This window comes from Trachymyrmex septentrionalis, unplaced genomic scaffold (genome assembly GCF_001594115.1).
Source record: "Trachymyrmex septentrionalis isolate Tsep2-gDNA-1 unplaced genomic scaffold, Tsep1.0 scaffold13, whole genome shotgun sequence".
NCBI classification, from domain to species: domain Eukaryota; kingdom Metazoa; phylum Arthropoda; class Insecta; order Hymenoptera; family Formicidae; genus Trachymyrmex; species Trachymyrmex septentrionalis.
In genome coordinates, this window is record NW_017304438.1 from 3,314,667 (window position 1) to 3,323,301 (window position 8,635).

Genomic DNA, 8,635 nt, shown 5'->3' on the forward strand with positions numbered 1-8,635 from the left:
GTGTGTGTGTGTGTGTACGTATACGTTATGGACGTACCGTGTGTAACTGTACACCCAATCAATCAGCCATTATTTCCTCGCGCCTGACGCGTCTAATTCGATAGTCGAGTTCAGCTCGACAGAAACTGACACACATAGAAACCCTGAAAATAGCAGGATAAGGAGGAACAAATATATCCATCAAGGGTAAGATAGTGACTGAAGGAACCTACCAATCGGCTAGCAAATGTAACAAAGAGAACAACACAGATGAGAACGATCCTTCGTCTATTATAGAAATAGCACTTTGACATTGTGATTAGAAATATAGACATACTATCCGCGAGCTCCATTCTCGTGGCTTCCTTTTTGTTCCTCATCTCGTTCTTTCGCCTCATTGTACTGATTCTATTTTTTCGTTCCCGAAAAAAAAAAAAAAAACACATCTGCCCTTTCTCTCGCAGCCGTTATCGAAATAAAGAGAATAAAGCCAGTCACACACACTTTCCGTAATAGTAACCGTAAACGTAACGTAGATTTCCGACGAATCGCGTCGCTCGATTCGGTCGTCCTTAACCGTAACCGTAACAATCAAGCAACGCGATTGGTCGAAAATCTTACTATACTGTTACGGAAAGTGTGTGCGCGTATGTGTGACTAGCTGACGTAACACGCGGAAGAATAGGTGTCGAACGCACCACAAGCGGCACAAGCGGGCCCGTATGCGAGAGGACGCGTGTCCCGCATGCGTGAGCAGGACACGCACACACGCGCTCGCACGTGCTCGTTCCGCCGAAAACCGACGGACGTCGTAAGGGCAAACGGGGAAAGTTAGTGGGCCTGAAAAATACGTGTGCATACACATACGTATATATTCCGGACCGTACGTATTCCGCGGTGCAGAATGGATCTATTTCTGGCCTGGGCGCGTTGCGGCGCGTGCACCCCCTCGGTCCGTGTAAACACGCGACCAGGGACACGACAGGGGTGAAATAAAGAGTCCCCAGGAAGAGCTCGTTCCTGAAGAACGCTCGTAAACCGCAACGCCGGACAAATCAAATACAGATTTGCGCGTTGATGGTGAGCGAGAGACCGATAAGAAATTAGTATATGGATGGTTGCAGCGGAAGTAGAGTCATCAGTTTCAATCAACGTCCACGCTAATGTACGCACACTGAGGAAAAAGAATGTAGTTCTGGCAACGGTAAAATGTAAGTACCTGCAACTAGTTTTATTAAGTAGTAAGAATTGAATATTATATATTTTTATATATTGAATATAGTATTGAGTAAATTTTCGCAGTACTATATATGGTATTTTTACAGTCATTCAATACTATTTTACTTCTTATTACTTTGTGAAACTAATTGCAGTAATTAAATTTTAGAGGTGCCACTTTATAGTTGCCAGAATGTTTTTTTTCTTTCAATGCATTTACGATTATTAAATAATACTTATAAATAGAGTGTCAAATTTAATATTTAACATTTTCTTCAGTTAAATTGTTCAGTTTCGTTATTTAGTTTCATTTTTTAGTTAAATTAACGACACATTGAATAGGAGCAATGGCTTATAGAAATGATAAAAATAACTCTAATTGGATATAATTTGACATTATGAATTTAACAATATATAAGATCCTTCTACTCTCCAATCGTGTTCATTCGATGAACAAGCTAGCTCTGCTTTGTCCGTTTAAACAGAAATACATCTAACGTTTTGACACTGGACCAAAGTTTTCCTTGAACAAACAACAACGGACAATTTGATCAACCGCGATTGGCGCTGACTATCGAAACCCAGTCGTGGGCCGATATATTCATAATCAATTCTTATATTTAAGACCCTCTCAGGATGTCATGAACCAAAGCAGTGAGCCGTATTAGCATCTTAAGGTGCTGCTTAAGATGGTCTTAAAATAAGAACGGACTATAAATACCACTTCGAGTCTCATAACTCTAACGTGAAGACCAGTCTCGATCTTGGGATCAGAGATCGTATTCAACGCTAAATGCACTACAAGAGCAAATCGGCACCTCTCTTTCTTGGAGGCTGTGCGCGAACGAGAGAAAGGCAGATGTGGGCAAGTTAACGACCCGTTATCGCATGGACGCCGCCGCCGCCGCCGCCGCCGCCGTCGTTGCTGAAACTGGTTGCTGCCGATTGCAGGAAGCGGGGCGCGGATCGAGGGGGTCGCGGCTAAGCCCCGCATGAAGGAGAGGCCCCGAGGGCGCGTTGCAACGAGGAGCGGCGGCAGAAAGCGCGAGGCGAATTGCGTTCGCCTCGTGCGAGAGGTGCATTCGACGAGGCCACGATCGAACGCGAACGAGCGAACCGGTCGACTTGTGCACGCCGCACGGTGCAGGTGCACCGCGACGTACTGAAATGTCTCCGCGCCGTGAATTTTCATTTTCGCGAGAAAGACGACATCGTTCCCTATTTGCACACAATATACAAGCGACTGTTAATTAACGGAAACGTACAATCGGCGACAATGTCGACGTCGTATGACCGGATGCAAACGCAAGCATTACCAGCATTTATCCATCGACGTCGCGTCTGTAGGCAAATATTTTTTACCGTGAAAATGATCGTCGAGAGAGAGAGAGTCGAAGGATGAAAACGGTACGAAAGATCGTCTGTGCACGGTGAAAATGTGAGAACAAGACGCGTTTTGCAAAGCGTCGGCATTATCTCGAGCCTTTCTCTGTTCGAACCGCCATTCCCCTAGCAGCAACAATCGCTTCCGTGGAAGCCTTGACTACAGGTAGAAGCCTGTTATACAAAATCGACACAAAGGCGAAGAGAAAAATGAAAGGGAAGGGATGAACGGAATAGCATCGAACGCTCGACAAGAAAACGCCATGAATATATCCTTATATCACTTTTTCTCTCCTTCTCTCTTTTTAATTCTACTATCCTGAAAAACATGTTTTAATTAAACCTACAAAAAGACTGAAAAATATTTTGTATTTTAGTTAGAAATGGTCTACTCGAGTCCTTATTAAAATTTTCTATTCAAAATTTTTTCTCACGTAAATGTTGTTTAACGTAACGTGATTGCGTTATTTGGATATTTATGTTAAAATAATATTCAATTTTTTTTTCTCAGTAATAAAATAACACAATTTATGAGTAAATGAACAAATGACATATAAAAATGTTTTAAAACGTAGATAAATGAACAAAATATGTTAATTTAACAAAATGTTAATTTACAAATGTTAATTTTAACAAAGAAATATGAATGCTTACAAAATCTGTCACTGTTATGGTTTTGCGTTAACTTTTTATATAATATTTATGTTACTTCCTAACACATTCATCTAAATTAATACAAAAAAATTTGAGTGAACCATTTGAGACACTTAAAATTTATTAAATTTAACACATAACTAGAAGTTGTCTCACTAAAATGCCATTTTTCTTGGATCTTTTTGTTGGTTTGATCCAAACATTTTTCTCTGTGTATCAATTGCAAAATTAATCCATATGTAAACATACATTCTTTACACTATTAAATTCGTAATGTCCGATTACACCCAATTTGGGTTATTTTTAATCATATCTATAGGTCGTCACTGTTCCTATTCAATATGTCATTAATTTAATTAAGACAATGGATGAAAAATGTAAAAAGGCCCATCAGAGCCTACATCACAGCTATTCGGATGCACAGAAATTCTTTATTTTTCGTGTGAATGTAACAAAACAAATAAAATATATGTTTCAACCCTTCAATTCGGGTCCTTATCAATATAAAATGTAAATTGAAATTACATAATTAACGCAAATTCCAAGTTAATGATTCCCGATAAATTAGTTCGTTCTTCTTTATCTAAATGCCAAATTAGCTATGTAATGAAGGATCCGAATTGAAGGGTTGAAACGTATATTTTATTTGTTTTTACATTCACACGAAAAATAAAGAATTTCTGCAGCATCCGAATAGCTGATGTAGACACTGATGGGCTTTTTTACATTTTTCACTGATAGATTCTTTCGAACTTCATTTTATATATATTTGTTAAGACAATGGAGTTAAATATTTAATTAAAATGTACTAAATTTGACTCATGTTTAATCTTAACTATTATTTACTCAGTGGGCACTTAATATGTTTTTGAAACAATATAACCACAAAAATAGATTGACATACATTTTGACAGATGAAAGTTAAAAATAACACAATGTTTTTAACTCGAGAGGAACTAAATTACCATTGCTCCTTTGATATCTAACAGTGTAATTTACAAATATACCGATAGTGTACCTGCATTTACTTGCAACTGATTCTATTCCACCGTAAAATATTTAATCTACAAAAGCTTTTCTTTCTGACATAAGTTCGATAAGGGATTAATAGCCCGAGAGATGAAATATTGCTAAAATACATAATTATTGATAAAATAGTGAGATATTCATTCTAGACGATTTCAAAAGATTTTCCCTTTATTCTAGACACGTATTATTAGAATTAATCACAATATATTCCGATCGAAATTGCTCAAATATTCCCTAAATCTCTATTTCTGGATAATTGGAATAATTCCAAACCGAATCCATTCACTGCAGCTATAACATGTATCCCCTGCATGTATCCCCGATGTGGAAAAGATTGCTCGTCTCTGCGTGACGATTCGAAATGTCGATGACGCGCGACAAAGAGATACCGGCACGGCCGGTATGCGCGATTGCGCGATCCCAAGCATGGAAAAGGTCGGTTAGAAATCACGCGTACGTGTATCCGTACGTACGGTTCGATTGTTCGGGGGTTAAGAAGTGTGCGACCATCAAGCAGATGGTGGGGCACGGAATCAAGATGGCGTAACGACCGATCGTTCTTCGAGGGATCGTTCGTGCGTTCAGTCGTATCGGTCGACTCTACGAAACTCGGAGAAAGTATCGCGCCGGTTTGACTGCGATCCGAACTTCGTGGGTAACTCTCGAAAGGCGATAAGGGATTCATCGTGTCCTCGGGAAGGACGTGCGGGAAACGCCGACGTCCTCGAAGTTCCCCTCGCGACGCGGCTGGCGCCGTCCGCTATATCGATTGCCGTTCCGGCTTGCCCATTTTCAAAATGGCGCGGGGAGGGGACGGTCGAAATCCGGATGCCCCGGAGCGGCGGCCACGTCTCGGCTACGACTCCACCTCGGCCATTTCCTCATTTCCGACGCGCGAGATTCCACCGGCTGATCTCCCTAGCGAGAAAAATCGTCGACGCGTATTTAAGAAGATCCGCGAGAGAACGGACGATCGTCAAATGATGTCGGACATACGCACGCGCGCGTGCTCGTGAAAAAAAACTTTCGTGGATGTGCAACAGTTACTTCGGGGACGGCCTCGCGCGACACGAAAAAAAATCCCAGCTTCCTTTTGTTCCACCAAGAGAGGAAAAAAAAAACAAGAACGCGAAACTCGACGATCGATCGAAGGCGCGTGGAGATGAAAGAGAGTCGGGGACGCCAGACGATCGTCGGCTCGTCGCCGGTACTCACCTTATCGAATCTCGGCAGTAAAAAAGCGCCGAATACTTTCCCTGTATATACAGCGTCGCCGGCGAAGCACACTTCGCGATGCACCTTGTAATCCTTTCTCGACGAAATCGGAGTTTCGCCGGGCGCACGTCCGGCGGCACAATGCCTCTCTCTCTCTCTCTTTCTCTCACAGATTCACGTGTGTATCGATACAACGGACGGGCTCTGCTCCGATTTATCACGACGTTACAACGTGCGTAGGAGGAAAGGCTCTCCTCTTTCTCTCCCTCTCTCTCTCTCTCTCTCTCTCTCACACTCTCGTGACGACGGAGAAAACTTTTTCAACGGGAGCACGATCGCGAACACATCCACTTGGCTCGGTAACGCGCGACCAACTGGCGGCGAACACGAGCGGAGGGGAAGCCGCGTCTGTCTGTTGGTCCGTCTGTCCGTCTGTCCGTCTTTCTGTCACCAACGCGTTGCTCTCTCGCACCAACGAGCCTGATTCCCTCTCCCTCGCTGCTTTTCTCTCTCTCTCTCTCTCTCTCTCTCTCTCTTTCTCTTACTCGTTTGTCCGTCCTTTCAGGATCCTTCTTTCCCTCTCTCTCACACTCCGTTTCTGTCTCGCTCTATCTCCTTCCTCTTCCCTCTCTTTCCTCCACTTTCCGTTGCTCCTAGTCTTCTTCTTTCTGTCTTTCGTTCTCTCTACGCACACCCTGTGTATATCGGCTCCCTCGCTCTCTCTCGTAAGTCGCAAGTACGTCGATGCTCCAAACGAGACTCGTGAAAGGGCACACCGGGGAAACGCGACCGTGTGTTTTTTCCTCTCGTAGAACGTCCTCGACGAAGGATGGTCGGAGCGCGTGGCGACGACGTGCATACACGGGACGAATCACAGGGCGAATCACGGGACTACGCGCGTTGGCCGGGCTCTACGGTCGGGTTAATGATCGATCGGCTCCTCTCTCGGCAGCGCGCCGGGTAGCAGCAGCAGCAGCAGCAGCAGCAGCAGCAGCAGCAGCAGCAGCAGCACCAGCAGCACCAGCAGTAGCAGCAGCGAGAGATATCTCGCCGTCGCCGCGAGAGACGCTCCTTTGTTCCGCTTAGCCTACGTTCTGTCTGTGTCCTACACGCCCACGACGCTCCCTTTTTGTTGTCCCGGAAAACGTCCCCGAACGCGACACGTATCTCTCGCGAGAGAAATCGATCTGTGCCTCGAAAATTCGCTTTTACAACGCCATACGACTGCGGACTACGTTCCGTACTTATCGTCTCCCGGTTTTTTTTTCCCTTCGCGCGGATCCTGTGGCTAAAACGCCAGGCACGATCCGCACCTCTCGACCGTCGGAGAAAGAATGAGTTACCACGAGAACGGCGACGGAGGGGTGGCAGGGATGTAACGGGCGAGTCCCGGCACCCCGGGATCTCCATCCATTGCATGGTGGCAGCCCTGTCGACGACTCCAGCTCTAACCTGGAGCGAGAAGAGAGCGGGGTACGAGCGGTACGACGAAGGGCGGGGCCCTGTGTGTTACGAAGGGTTACTTACCTAGGGACACCCTCGTTTCTCTCAACGCGAACGTCGAAGAAACGATTTTCAGGGTCGTGTCTCCGATTCAAGGTCCGAACTTCAATTCGACTCCGTCCGTCGTGTCGAACTTTGCGATTGTCGCGTACAGACTTAGTAGAATACTACAGCTTTCTCCTAAGTAATCTCGTATGAAGATGTCGGGATGTTATAAATTATAGTCGCGCACACTACACGAGAATACAAATTAGCCAGGACGCAGTTTCCACATTTCCGTTTCCACATTTATACCTGAGCAACATATAGCTAACAACTAGCATGCTTAAGATTACTTTAAACGCACACAGCTAGTGTAGTACAATACGTTAAAAAACATGTACTAAAACTTTTAGAGTGATTTTATTTTTAGAGTGAATTTTTGAATTAAAAAAATTTAACTTTATAATGAATTTTTTAAAAATGCACATTAAAATTAGAAATGTATATATGTTTACTCTAAACTCTTTGGAGTGGAATCTCTTTTACTCTAAAGAGTGAAATCTCATTCGTAAAAGTTAAAAATTAAACTACACTTTTTCAAGACTGACTCAATTTTCACTCTTTACTATATAGTAAGATTCCACTTGAAAGAATTTAGAGAGCAAACGTACATACGAGTATATTTCTAATTACTATGTGTATTTTAAAAGTTCATTATTTCAAATTTATTGAATTTCTTTTATTCATTAAAAATTTGATAATTTTTTTTTTTTTAAACAGAGAATGTTCATGAAACATCATTTTTATAAGACATAGAAGCGAAAGAAGATATACTTTATACCGTTTAAGCACACAATAATGTTTACCGTGAACCAATATACCGATGACATAATTCATTCGCCGACATTAATCTAATTCGTGGGACGCCTAAAGTGCCAAGATAGAATCCTTTGAGTATTTTATGTCTTGTACGAGCGAAGAGGATTAAATCACGTTCCTCTGCAAATCGAACAAGTTCCCTTCTTCCTCGGATTGTTCGACTCCGAAACTGGTTTCCTCGCCGCCTCGGCTAAATTTCAGTTAAGGATCATGGATAACGATCCTCTTAAGCTCGCGTTATCCCCAATAACGACGCAAATAGCTGGCAATCTCCCCCATGGCGATTTTTTTATCGTCCCGCATAATCGTCCCGACAATCGTTGGTAAGAATCACGCCTTACGTTATCGCGAAATTTTCGTGAAAAATTTCCATAAAAGGCGCCGCACTCTAACGCTTAAACGCAAAATGTGTGAAAATTTCATAGATACAGATCTGAAAATAATTTTCTTGGATCATCAAAATAATATCGCAGGAATCTTAAGCAAGGCTGCAAAATATTTTAATATTCTAGCAACCAATTTTTTCGTCCTACGTAATTGTCTTGACGATCCAGCAATATTACTTTTCAAATCTATATCTAGCTAAATTTTTAGATCGTATCGGCAAAATTGCTCTTTCAGTATAAAGGAACTTTGAAAGAATTGATTAATCGCTAAGTTGATCAGGTACAACGAATTTCCTGTTCCCCTTGATACAGTTCACCGGATCGTATTAAGGATGATTAAAACGACGATTATCGCCAGTTATTCATGTAATCTTTGCCGATTGCAGTGCACTACCTAGAAATCGGCG

General features: G+C 42.8%; 1 protein-coding gene across 1 annotated transcript in view; it reads right to left on the bottom strand.

The window, feature by feature from the left end:
• Nucleotides 1–6,457, bottom strand: part of LOC108756780 (nascent polypeptide-associated complex subunit alpha, muscle-specific form-like) — a 69,261-nt gene extending 62,804 nt beyond the window's left edge. Inside the window, exon 1 of the mRNA XM_018500821.1 lies at nucleotides 5,479–6,457. The gene's annotated coding sequence lies outside the window, so the exon portion shown is untranslated. The remainder of the gene's footprint in view (nucleotides 1–5,478) is intronic.
• Nucleotides 6,458–8,635: the final 2,178 nt, after the last annotated feature.